A 14,418-nucleotide genomic window follows, 5' to 3' on the forward strand; every position below is an offset into this window, starting at 1 on the left:
TCCCTAGTCAATCTGCACTCCCTAGTCACTCTGCACTCCCTAGTCACTCTGCACTCCCTAGTCACACATGCACACTTAGAGCCACACCCCCCCAAAGCCACACACTCCTCCCAGAGCTACACACACCTCCCCCCAGAGCCACACACACACCACCCCAGAGCCACACACACACCACCCCAGAGCCACACACACACCACCCCAGAGCCACACACACATACACACTTTGAGCTACACATATATAGCCAGAGCCACACACATACACACTGATTACAAACACACCCAGAGCCACACCCAGATGCACACACAGAGCTACACATACATACCCAGAGTCACACACATATAGAGTTATACATACACCCAGAGTTACACACACATATACACACACATACAGAGCCACACACACATACACACCTAGAGCCACATACACACACCCAGAGCCACACAAAGACATACACACACAGAGCCACACACACACACACACACATCCTGAGCCACACACACTCAGATCCACACACACAGAGCTCCACACACACACACCTAGAGACACACATACACCTAGAGCTACACGCCGCTTGCAAGCTGTCTAGGCTCGACCTAAAAATCAGAGTGGAGAAAATAAGAGTGGCAAAGTGTTTCGTTTCTAATAGATAGATTACTGTTGTGTGGCAAAGTTCGTAAACAAACTGGGGAATTTTCATCTGGGATTTGTATACACTAGGGTACTGCAATCTACAAGTCAATATGCTAAGCGTAATTACTGGCAAATGTAAAACATTGGCTTTATCAGTCATGTGACAGTACCAAAACTTATCCTAGTAGAAACCACCTTTCACAGAATGCAGAGTTAAAATGATTCATTTTGTACAAAACTGGTAGCAACAGAAGTACGATGTTGAGATTCAGCACCGTGTTGGTTGCAGCTACTTGGCACATGCATTAGTCGTAAAGCTAACATTAATTTAGAGGCTTTATACCTGCCAACAATTATGCCGACATCGCCGCAAAACAATGTCACTGAAGCCAAGCATGCATGCTTAGATAGCTGCAGTACCTTTTTTAGTACAGTAAATTGATCAAACATCCTGGCCTTTACAATTAAGAGTGGAAGTACGGATAGATAGATTTTTTTTTTTTTTAAACAACGAGATAGAAACAATTACTTTCATATGTAAACCTAAGGAGGCATGCAAGACTTCTTCCCCGTGACCTACGGTTATACTAACGCCCTGTATATACAGTCTAAGAAAGGCTACAAAATCAGAGAAGCTGTCTGAAGAAGAGAACATTTTTTAAAGAAGCAATAACGCTAAGGATAGAAACATGGGTAAAGTAGAAACCTGATAAATGTTGACTCCATGGCAGGCATGTGGTATTGAAAATCGGTAGGGCAAAGTGTAAAATAATTTGACATGGCAAACATTATCTGCCCTAAATTTAACATACGTAATAAAATGTAACTCATTAAATACCTGAAGGAAAAACTAGACCAGTGTAAAAAAAATATTTAGATAACAGAAAGCAAGGTTCCAAGTGAACAATCAGTAAATGGGTGAACCTATGTGGCACAAATTATAAATAAAATTGTTTCAGGAGCACCATTGCATATCTCCTTGGCATCCCTTTTATGTACAACTCCCTTAAACATGCATCTACTCCATACATTTAATCACCTTATTATCTACTTAGACTCCTTTGAAATCTCAACCCTCGTGTCTGATTATCGAAGGCAAAGGTTAAATGGAGGGCAAGGGAATCTACTTTCACTTGCTAGATAGACCTACATCTCATTTGACAAATAGCAGTAGCAAAACCGAGGTAGGGTGGAGGCAAGGAAAGGTGGGTGCAACCCTGGCAGTGTAGGTGGAATCGAGACCACAGCAAAGAAGGGTGGTGAAACCATGTGGGTGGAACCAAGGCAAGAGCAGAGGGAGGGTGATTGTAATCAAGGCAGAGGTGGTGGAACAGAGGACGGGTGGGTGGAACTGAGGTGGGCTGGGGGCACCCCGGAGGCGTGAGGCAATGAAGACGAGGCGGGTCTCGGGAGGAGACGGGCAGTATCAGAGGGTCAGAAGGGAAGACTTGTGGGAACAAGGAGGGCGAGGCAGGATGAATTAAACTAGACGTGCGGAGGCCTTCATGCCAGGCTGCCCTCTGCTGACTGCACTTCGGGGCTTGGGACCGGTCACAGCGGAGATGCCAGGGGGGAGGGCGCCGCGCTGTAACCAGGAGGCGGTGTCAGCAGAGCGGGCCTCACCACCACGCCCGGGGCGCCGGGCTATGCGCACAAGCATTTACAAGTACAGCCCCCCCCCCCCTCTCTTTGAAAGCACCCGCACTCACCGGCTGTCTTCTGGCGGGCGGGGCTAACCTCCTCACACGGGAGCCTTGCTCCCTGCAGCACTCCTCCGGCGGTCGCTCTGGGGCCGCGGGCGGGGTTCCTCGCCTCCTGGGCTCTCCTAGATGCAGCAGGGCTCCCTCGCATCACGGGAGCCCTGCAAACCGGCCGCCAGGCTTCTTCTTTCTTCCCCCCGGGCTGCGGGGGCGGGCACTTCCGGCCAACCACTTCCGGGTCGCTGCGGGCAGCGCAGCGGCCCTTCTCCTTAGGCAGGCAGGCGGGGGCTGATTTTATCGGGCAAATGCCGGGTGGGCACCGGCTCTTTAAAGATAACCATCAATCGAGGTGGGCACTCGATCGGCCCACAAGTCCGCCACAAAACGGTCCAGATGCCGGGTGGGCGAGGTCGAATGACGAAAATAAACCCAGGGGGCGGGAAAGGGGGGGAGGAGAGACGCAGAAGTGCCGGCAATGCCGGAACAGACTCGGGGGCGTTCCAGGCTTTCGGCTGACGTCGCGTGACGTCGGCAAAAGCCAAAGATTCTCGGGAACGCCCCCGAGTCTCCTCCGGCCATGACGGACGCCTCTCTGTTCCAATGGCTAGCCTCCATTTATGGAGCTAGCCAATGAAGCAGAGGGGCGTGTTCAAGTCACCCATACTAGAAACTACAGATTTCTCTGGAGGCGGAGCCTAAAGGCTCCGTCCCCCAGCGAAACCTAAAAACGTCAGCTCCTACAAAACTGCCTCACAGTCCCTCCCTCTCCAGTGCAGGCAGCTCGCACCCCCTGGAACGCACCGCCATTTCACCTGGCACGCTCTGAGCACCTCCAAGACTAAAGCACTCTCTGCTGGAGCTGGCCCCCCTGCCCTGCTCTCCTATGTATTCCTGGCTCGCTCGCTCGCTCGCTATCCTTTGAATCTCATTTTCTTCCCCTGACTGTACGGACCGAGCCGTCCCGCGCCTTATCTTTGTTGTATCTCTCTTTACCTCCTACTCTTCCTTTTAACATTAGCCCTGAGCTCTTTTCTACTCGAGGCCTCTCACTCGAAGGTTTCCCATTCGCTGTCATTATTTTCTCTACCTCGGACTTCTAAAGCACACAGCATCGGAAGATATTACACATATAACTTTCCTTTCCATAGACAAAATTCGAGTTTCCTGTGCAAAGACGTGTTACAAGTGCGCTCTCTTTCTATGAGGCGGCGCCTTCCTTCTCAGGTGCCCATCGCGAGCCGCTGACGCCCTTTTGTTCACAGGCTGAGGTACCCCAGAAAAAAAGGCTGCTCCCCCCGACTGCCCCTGCATGACTACCTCATGTCTGCCAAGCCCTTTGGTGACATTAACAAACATATGTTGGGGGGGGGGCTGCGGCTTCTCTGTCAAGCGCTCGCTGCGCCTAGGCGCTAGGTCCAGGCTATGACATATATCTTTTAAAAAACACAGAAAATACTCGTGCTATCGCCTCTGAGAAAGAAGTTTTCATGTCCGGTGTCCAACTGGTAGAGGATGGGGTGGGGGCTCTCTTCGACCGAAGGGCCAGAACGACACAAACAGCAGCCAGAAAGAGGGCCATTCTCATCCAAACACAGGGGCGTCCCCGTCCTCTCCCGGACTCCGCTCATCCGTGGCCGGAGCCCGGAGCTGACGGCCACAAACAAGGCGCCTCTGCCCGGCTTGGGTCTGTTTGAGCCACAAAGGAGCCCGCTTCTCTGTCGCTGACGCTCATGATGAATCCCCGATTGTCAAAACGGCAAAAAAGTGCGCTTAAGGTCTTTATCACAAAAATGCGATTTAATGATCTCTCTTTTTCCGGCAGGAAGAGAGAGGCATGTGTACACACAGTGCCCGCGTCGCACCCGGAGACAATGCAACGAAAACGGGGCACGGGAGGTGCCCATGTGGGGGTGCGCGGCTCAGACTCAAAATGCGCGCTTCGAAGACTCGGGGCGCAGCGCGAAAGCACACTTTCATCTGAGCCTGGAGGCGGAATGAACGAAAGGAAAACTGAAGGAAGATGGGCTCGGAGCGGGCACCCCGACCACCGTGCTTGGGTTGCACGCTTAATTCAGTTTTAAGTTATCGAAAACTATGGGCAGGGTTAACAACAAAAGACACACAAACACTCCAGATATGTCTTTTATAGCAATTGAACCGACGCCCGACGTGCAGATGCGACCGCTCTTCAATAGAAATCAATGTTCTTTTATCCCGCTTCCTGTCAGTAGAATGAGGGAAAGCGGTCTGGCATTTACCACGGCAAACGTTTTAAATGTGCCGAATTTCTATAACGACTCAGAAAACCATGTCACTGAAAAGTTTGAAAATTAATTTTAAACTCACTTTACAACAAGCATTTGCAATGCAATGGTCTCGGCATCATTAAAGGTAGAGCAATTGGCATTGCTCATGTCATATTTTTTTTTTCTTTAAATCATAAATAAATGGCATTGTCATTTACATTGCCAATACACACCACTCTGCACCTGCACTCACTGCTCTGCACACTCACTACTCTGCACACTCACTACTCTGCACACTCACTACTCTGCACACTCACTACTCTGCACTCTGCACTCACTACTCTGCACTATGCACTCACTACTCTGCACTCACTACTCTGCACTCACTACTCTGCACTCACTACTCTGCACTCACTACTCTGCACTATGCACTCACTACTCTGCACTATGCACTCACTACTCTGCACTATGCACTCACTACTCTGCACTATGCACTCACTACTCTGCACTATGCACTCACTACTCTGCACTCTGCACTCACTACTCTGCACTCTGCACTCACTACTCTGCACTCTGCACTCACTACTCTGCACTCTGCACTCACTACTCTGCACTCACTACTCTGCACTCACTACTCTGCACTCACTACTCTGCACTCACTACTCACTACTCTGCACTCACTACTCTGCACTCACTACTCACTACTCTGCACTCACTACTCACTACTCTGCACTCACTACTCTGCACTCACTACTCTGCACTCACTACTCTGCACTCACTACTCTGCACTCACTACTCTGCACTCACTACTCTGCACTCTGCACTCACTACTCACACTCACTACTCTGCACTCACTACTCACACTCACTACTCACACTCACTACTCTGCACTCTGCACTCACTACTCACACTCACTACTCTGCACTCTGCACTCACTACTCTGCACTCACTACTCTGCACTCACTACTCTGCACTCTGCACTCACTACTCTGCACTCACTACTCTGCACTCACTACTCTGCACTCACTACTCTGCACTCACTACTCACTACTCTGCACTCACTACTCTGCACTCACTACTCACTACTCTGCACTCACTACTCACTACTCTGCACTCACTACTCTGCACTCACTACTCTGCACTCACTACTCTGCACTCACTACTCTGCACTCACTACTCTGCACTCACTACTCTGCACTCTGCACTCACTACTCACACTCACTACTCTGCACTCACTACTCACACTCACTACTCACACTCACTACTCTGCACTCTGCACTCACTACTCACACTCACTACTCTGCACTCTGCACTCACTACTCTGCACTCACTACTCTGCACTCACTACTCTGCACTCTGCACTCACTACTCTGCACTCACTACTCTGCACTCACTACTCTGCACTCTGCACTCACTACTCTGCACTCTGCACTCACTACTCTGCACTCACTACTCTGCACTCACTACTCTGCACTCACTACTCTGCACTCTGCACTCACTACTCTGCACTCTGCACTCACTACTCTGCACTCACTACTCTGCACTCACTACTCTGCACTCACTACTCTGCACTCACTACTCTGCACTCTGCACTCACTACTCTGCACTCTGCACTCACTACTCTGCACTCTGCACTCTGCACTCACTACTCTGCACTCACTACTCTGCACTCACTACTCTGCACTCTGCACTCACTACTCTGCACTCACTACTCTGCACTCACTACTCTGCACTCACTACTCACTACTCTGCACTCACTACTCTGCACTCACTACTCTGCACTCACTACTCTGCACTCACTACTCTGCACTCACTACTCACTACTCTGCACTCACTACTCACTACTCTGCACTCACTACTCTGCACTCACTACTCTGCACTCACTACTCTGCACTCACTACTCACTACTCTGCACTCACTACTCACTACTCTGCACTCACTACTCACTACTCTGCACTCACTACTCTGCACTCACTACTCTGCACTCACTACTCTGCACTCACTACTCTGCACTCACTACTCTGCACTCACTACTCTGCACTCTGCACTCACTACTCTGCACTCACTACTCTGCACTCTGCACTCACTACTCTGCACTCACTACTCTGCACTCACTACTCACACTCACTATTCACACTCACTACTCTGCACTCACTACAGCTTCCTTCCACAGCTAGAACTAGTGCATAATGTCAAAACAGAGAAAACAAGGAAACACACTGAAGCTGTCTGTACCACGCCAAGTTCACATTTCGAGCAGCATGTGTTAAATCACGCTTTAGACTACTTCTCTACTCAAAAGTAGTACATTTCCTTCAAAAAGATAAAAATATGACATGCAAACAGTAATGCCGAAACAAACTGTTCAGCATGGGTTTTGATTTACATGAAAACATTAATTTCACTTAAAATAATAATAGTTTTTAGCTAAATTAAATTTACATTTGGATTTAGGGCATATTCACATATTTTTAGTAAATTTAAATGTCAGTGGCAGATGGACACGCTTTCATTTAGCAGCCAAATATACAATAACTTACTGCCCCCGGAATTCCGCCGCGGCCGCACCGGAAGTCAGGCAAGGTCGCCTGTGACGGGGGCGGAGCCGCGTCCGGACCGGAAGAGGAGGCAGGCGGAGGAAATGCGTGGAGCGGCCCGGGGCTCCTGCGAGCGTGGAGAGCCCCCGGGGCCGACAACAGGACGTTGTACGCGTGTTGCGGGGCTCCCTTGACCAAGAGGGAGTCCCGGGATAGGAGCCGCAGCGTCAACTCTCCCTGCCGGTGCGGAGCAGTAAGTTAAAGGGGAGAGGGGGGGCCGGTGCGCGCGCGCGCGCGCGTGTGTGTGTGTGTGTGTGTGTGTGTGTGTGTGTGTGTGTGTGTGTGTGTGTGTGTATATGAGTGGGGGGGTTCTGTATGTATGTGCGTGCGTGAGCGCTTCTGTTTCTATGTATGCCTGTGTTGTGAGAGAGCCTCGCGCAGCGCTCGTGCTAATGCGCGTGCCAGTTTAGAAATGCCTGCGCGCGACCCGGAGTGTCTCCTGGGACTGCTACTCGCTAACATAAGATCTCGGCGGAGACGCGCTTACGCGCGTCTTTTAGCCGAGACCTAAAAATGGACAAGCGCTTACATTTCTGTACTTGCCACTAAATATTCGTTGGCATAATATTTTTTTAATTGTAAATTTAAGGTGACTTAGTTCAACAGTTTTTTCTTCCAGAGGATACATAATAATGCGAAAACCAGACAATTCATACAGTCAATTAATACGCTATCGGGCTGTTTGAAAACGATATTTGTAAGATTCAGTGGGCTGCAAAATAAATTCCAAGAATAGATAGTTGTAAAGTAAGTTTTACGCAGAAGACAAAACGTCAAAGGCGTTTCATTTCGGCTTTTCAACCTGTATTATATTTTTGGCCGTCTTCTCAACGTTTACCGTAACCATGAAGATTTAACTTCGAATTCTTTCTGATGAGATGTGTTTTTTTTAAAGGGAGTGGTAAAAGATCGCGCATTTTAAGGGCCAATTGTACACTGTTTTACATGTATTTGATGGTGCATGATTTATTAGGAAGAAACACAGACAGCACCGAAACGAATCAAACTTTTACGTTTTTTTACAGTGAAAACGTTGCTGAGAGGCGGGTTTAGGAGAAATATTCGATGGATAGATAACAAATGCAAATGGTTGCTGCAAATATACATATATATAACAAGCTCGGAAGGGGGGCAGGGACCGCACGTACCTCACAGAGCACATCCGAAGCTTTGTTTGAAAGACAGCTCCAACCCGAGTCTGGAAACCGGGCGAAGGGCTCATCTCCGGGGACGCAGGGACGGCAGGAAACCCTACCCGGACAGAAGGAGCGCAGGAATCCTTTTCTGAAGCGCTCGGGTCCGGGAGAGAGGATTTGGCCTTGCTCCCTGCAACACTCCTCCGGCGGTCGCTTTGGGGCCGCGGGCGGGGTTCCTCTGCTCCTGGGCTCTCCTAGATGCAGCAGGGCTCCCTCGCATCACGGGAGCCCTGCAAACCGGCCGCCAGGCTTCTTCTTTCTTCCCCCCGGGCTGCGGGGGCGGGCACTTCCGGCCAACCACTTCCGGGTCGCTGCGGGCAGCGCAGCGGCCCTTCTCCTTAGGCAGGCAGGCGGGGGCTGATTTTATCGGGCAAATGCCGGGTGGGCACCGGCTCTTTAAAGATAACCATCAATCGAGGTGGGCACTCGATCGGCCCACAAGTCCGCCACAAAACGGTCCAGATGCCGGGTGGGCGAGGGGGGCGTGGTCGAATGACGAAAATAAACCCAGGGGGCGGGAAAGGGGGGGAGGAGGGACGCAGAAGTGCCGGCAATGCCGGAACAGACTCGGGGGCGTTCCAGGCTTTCGGCTGACGTCGCGTGACGTCGGCAAAAGCCAAAGATTCTCGGGAACGCCCCCGAGTCTCCTCCGGCCATGACGGACGCCTCTCTGTTCCAATGGCTAGCCTCCATTTATGGAGCTAGACAATGAAGCAGAGGGGCGTGTTCAAGTCACCCATACTAGAAACTACAGATTTCTCTGGAGGCGGAGCCTAAAGGCTCCGTCCCCCAGCGAAACCTAAAAAGGGAGAAGCAACCATTTCCGGCCCTTATTCTGAATGAACGAGACACTGCCCTGTGCGGAAAGAAAATTTGGTGTTTGTTGTGGTAGCATAGGGTCGTTGTCGTGAGATGGCAGGAGGTATGAGGACGTTGGGAGGAGGGCAAGGGGTTGATGGGGTGATAACATTTTACGCTGAGGTACACTAAAGGCTGATTACAAAGTCTTTAATGGGAGCCAATTGAGGCCAGGTGGGATGGATGAGCTGCTGTTTGCGTGACATTAATTTAGGCAGCTTCCTGCTGCGCCCCTCAGAATACTGGCACCCCGGGCCTGGGCCTAGCTATCCCATAACCAATGATGGCCCTGGAAGCAACTGTATGTGTGAGAGAGAAGGGATGGGAAAGAGTAATATGCAGTGCTTTAAATGGACCGGTACTTACCGGTATGGAGTACAGGCACTTCTTAGTTTTATCACTCTGAGTACCGACACGTCTCTACTGCCGAGGAGAGTACAGGTACTCATGAAGTCCTGGTGCTGACGGCCTGTCTCTGACAGCCAAGGCTCTTCTGTAGACCTAAGCCGAACCCCCGCTGAACTATTCAGCTTGGGCTCATCTGCATACCGTCTGGGTGTTCACAATCATGCTGTGTTGCAAACACAGAAATCGAGGCAGCCCGGTGACAGCGCTATTCAGATAACCGTGGGAGGTAACCAGGGTCAAATGGCTTTAATCCCACCATATTCTTTTGTGCAAGTGTCTGCTGTTGTTTGTCTGCTTGCCTGTGATTGTTTTTGTGTGAGAGAAATACGAGAGACAGGGGGAGAGAATAGACACACTCTTTGAAGGTATATTAAAGGAAATGTGTGGAATGCTTGTGTATGCACGTCTGCTTGTTTCTTTCTGTGTCGCTCGAGAATATATGGTATTGTGCCAAGCAACAGCAATTAACAAAACAAGGAAATGTGAAAATATCACCACGTTTGGCTTTTGTTGTGTAATGAGTAAACGCACTTACTTTGCTGCAAGTAGTATATAAGTCAAGAAGCAGGTCTTCCCCTAAGCTCCGCCCCAGGCCCGCCCACTCACCACATTTAAATGAGTACCTGCACGCCCCCCCGCTCCCATTTAAAGCACTGGTAATATGGGGAGAGAACAAGAAATAGTTTGTGGGTAAAATGACCTAAAGGTGGAGCGGAGGAGATAGGAGAGAATGGCTGATGGGAATCCTAAAGTAAGAGAGGAATAATTAAGGGTGAGGAGTGCCAGTAAGGATGGGTGGGTGGGGTATAGAATATCAGGGTTGTATTACAGCTAGAGTGCACTTTCCATGATTGTGCCCCAGTGCACCTTAAAGCAGGTGCATTGGGTGCAAACATAAAAAGCGCACCCTATTAGGAAGAATACGCTGCTCTCGGAAAAGTTGTGAAGTTGCGGTTCCGCCAGGGCAGAGCATTCAAGTGAAATACAAAGCAGCTGTTTAAAAGCTGCTCTGTGTTTCTCTGTGCAGGTGGCAATCTGCCTGCACTTTTAAAAGGGATTAGAGATCCCCTTGCAGGGGGGTGCAGAGAGTGACAGCACCCGCCACGGGACCCCTTTCATCTCTTTAGAGGGCTGCATTTAGAAGGCACACGGAAAGTGTGCCACACTTTTTGTGGCACACTTTTAGTGCGCCTTCTAAAGGCATGATTGTCTTTGCACCCACATTGTTAATACTGAATGGGCGCAGAGGTAATGTGATTGCCTCATTTGCATGGGGGACATGCCCCAAGCAAATGAGGGAACACCCTCTAATGTATTACACAAGGAGCTGCACAAGTACTTCTCTAATAAAGTGCCCCAGGGGTGCATCAAGTGGGCGCAAATGCCCATTGTGGCCCTGGGGAGCTTGTGTAATATGGCCCCTGGTAGTCAAGAGCACATGAGAAAGGGTTCAACCAGTGGATCTTAAACCTTTGACTTCTGTGGACTCCCTCTAAATAAGTACTGGAAGCTGGGAACCCCACCTAAGAAATTTCTACTATTTGAACCTCAATTCAGTACAGAAAAATAGATAAACAGCTGCGCATCAAACAAATCAGCAAATTATTAAATGTTTTATATAACTGGTAAACAAGAAAAAATGTAAAAGATATGTAAATTTGAATTTTAATGAGAAAGTTGGCGCTTTAAATATTTTGTTTTATTTTTGCAAGACTAAGCAATATGCTAAATTCTAGCGCATGACTGTCTGTTTTTTCCTGGTTCATGTTCTCGTTTTGTCTGCGCATACCAGTGCTGCTTCATTCGGGGCGACCAGTCGTCTATGCTAGATTCCTTTTGCTATACTTATAGTGGCCTCACAAATCAAAATTTAAGGATAACTTAATTTTTAAATTCCAATTTCAAATTCCTTTACATTACAGAGCATTTAAAATCGTTACATTTTGCTTTTCCATGTACATGTACTTTATTTATATTTAATTTTCTAAGCAGTTGCTGGTCCCGTAAGTAAGCTTCAAGGACCCCTACTGGTTCACGGACAATAGGTTAAGAACCCGAGGGTTAACTAAAGTGAGGCCCTCAAGAGCAGGAGTGAGGTAGGGCAGTGAAAGGACGGGAGAGGGGAGGTGACTGCAGGTGATAACAAGAAGTCGAAAGAGAGATGTTCTGTTACCTGCATGAATGCGGTAGAAAGATGTCGAAAAGAAGTGCGATAGGAAGGATATGGGTGTAAGGAGGCTGAAGGTGGGAGTGAAATACCCAGAAGAGGGAGGGTAAAGTACATGACTGAGGCACCAGACGGAACAGTGAAATGTCCATAAATGAAAGGGTTAAAAGGAGTGGGCGAACAGATGGGTGAAGTGAGCAGGTTGGAGTGGCAAGTATAGAGTTACGAATCTTTTTTTTTTTTATTACTTTGCAGTTTTATTTAGCTTGAACTCGGTTGAAGGGCATTGCAGCGCTTTACACGAACGCCAGTTACATTACACAGAGACATATTATATATATATATATATATATATATATATACACACATTTCGACATGTGAAGAGTAAGTCATTTGCCTAGAATCACACCCATTCACCACTTTCTATGTACAGTACGGTCAGTGAGGGGCACGGGTAATTTGCGGCTTAAGTAGGGAAAAAATTGTACTTCATTTAGCTGAATCCTACATAATTGTGCGAAAACAGATTGGCACAGTGGCGGTCGGTGCAATGATGGTCTGGAGAGTGCGTGTGCTGGCGCGACGCGGCGGCTGGGCGTCACGCTGCCGGGGTCCTACACTGGCTGTTTTGGTCGACACCATCTTGCCGAGTGTCCACACTCCTGCCCCCACCTCTCGCCGCTGCGGCCCCCGCGTTGGCTGCCTCCCAGGGCCGGTGTTTTTCCAGCTCAATTGTTTCTCGCGCTCGGGCTCAGCTTCCTGAGGAAGGAAAGGCCGCCACTGCGGCAACAATGAGCGCCTGGAACCGCAGGACGGGCTGAGGACAAGGGTCCCGGGGCGGGGGACAGCAGGCCAGGGCGGAGAGCTGGGGGTACCCCGTCCTACGGGGGCAGCCAGTGGCTACAAGGACCCATCCAGCTAGCCTGGAGTAAGAACCCGCCGGGGACGGAACGAGGGGAGAGGATGTGGTGGTACGGGGCACAGCTGCCGTCTTCGGAACTGGGGAACCAGGTTCGAGTCTCGAAGTCTGCTAAACATACTGTGTGATTCTGGGCAAATCACTTATGCTCAACATATTGTGATTCTCGGAAAATCACTTAACCCCCATGTGCCCACCAAAAGTGAGTGGTGTTGGTTGCAGTGAAGTCAGAGGAGGGGAAAATCCTGATGATTTGAGAATCTAGCATGGTGTTTGCTGCAGAGAAGGTAGAGGGCAGGAAAGGTTCTGATGTTGTAAGGATGGCACTGCAGGCCTGCGAGAATCTAGCATGGTACTGGGTGCAGTGAAGTCCGAGGAGAGTCCTGATGCTGTAAGGATGGGGCTGCAGGCCTGTGAGGATGGGGCTGCAGGCCTGTGAGGATCTAGCATGGTACTGGTTGCAGGGAAGTCCGAGGAGAGTCCTGATGCTGTAAGGATGGGGCTGCAGGCCTGTGAGGATGGGGCTGCAGGCCTGTGAGGATCTAGCATGGTACTGGTTGCAGGGAAGTCCGAGGAGAGTCCTGATGCTGTAAGGAGGGGGCGGCAGGCCTTTGAGAATCTAGGGAGGTGTGGTCGGAATAAAAAGCAGAGGTGAAGATTGGTCCTGATGCTGTAAGGATGGGATGCAGGCCTGTGAGAATCTAGGGAGGTGTGGTCGGAATAAAAGCAGAGGTGAAGATTGGTCCTGATGCTGTAAGGATGGGATGCAGGCCTGTGAGGATCTAGGGAGGTGTGTTCGGAATAAAAGCAGAGGTGAAGATTGGTCCTGATGCTGTAAGGATGGGATGCAGGCCTGTGAGGATCTAGGGAGGTGTGGTCGGAATAAAAGCAGAGGTGGAGATTGGTCCTGATGCTGTAAGGATGGGATGCAGGCCTGTGAGAATCTAGGGAGGTGTGGTCGGAATACAAGAAGAGGTGAAGATTGGTCCTGATGCTGTAGGGATGGGATGCAGGCCTGTGAGAATCTAGGGAGGTGTGGTCGGAATAAAAGCAGAGGTGAAGATTGGTCCTGATGCTGTAAGGATGGGATGCAGGCCTGTGAGAATCTAGGGAGGTGTGGTCGGAATAAAAGCAGAGGTGAAGATTGGTCCTGATGCTGTAAGGATGGGATGCAGGCCTGTGAGAATCTAGGGAGGTGTGGTCGGAATAAAAGCAGAGGTGAAGATTGGTCCTGATGCTGTAAGGAGGGGGCTGCAGGCCTGTGAGAATCTAGGGAGGTGTGGTCGGAATAAAAGCAGAGTCGAAGATTGGTCCTGATGCTGTAGGGATGGGATGCAGGCCTGTGAGAATCTAGGGAGGTGTGGTCGGAATAAAAGCAGAGGTGAAGATTCGTCCTGATGCTGTAAGGATGGGTCTGCAGGCCTGTGAGAATCTAGGGAGGTGTGGTCGGAATAAAAGCAGAGGTGAAGATTGGTCCTGATGCTGTAAGGATGGGATGCAGGCCTGTGAGGATCTAGGGAGGTGTGGTCGGAATAAAAGCAGAGGCGAAGATTGGTCCTTATGCCGTAAGGATGGGATGCAGGCCTGTGAGGATCTAGGGAGGTGTGGTCGGAATAAAAGCAGAGGTGAAGATTTGTCCTGATGCTGTAAGGATGGGATGCAGGCCTGTGAGAATCTAGGGAGGTGTGGTCGGAAT

General features: G+C 49.9%; 1 protein-coding gene across 3 annotated transcripts in view; it reads right to left on the reverse strand.

The window, feature by feature from the left end:
* Window positions 1-14,418, reverse strand: part of SHE (Src homology 2 domain containing E) — a 117,471-nt gene that overhangs the window by 5,485 nt on the left and 97,568 nt on the right. The gene's annotated exons all lie outside the window — the stretch shown is intronic.

The sequence above is a fragment of the Lissotriton vulgaris genome, chromosome 12 (genome assembly GCF_964263255.1).
Source record: "Lissotriton vulgaris chromosome 12, aLisVul1.2, whole genome shotgun sequence".
In the NCBI taxonomy this organism is placed as follows: Eukaryota; Metazoa; Chordata; class Amphibia; order Caudata; family Salamandridae; genus Lissotriton; species Lissotriton vulgaris.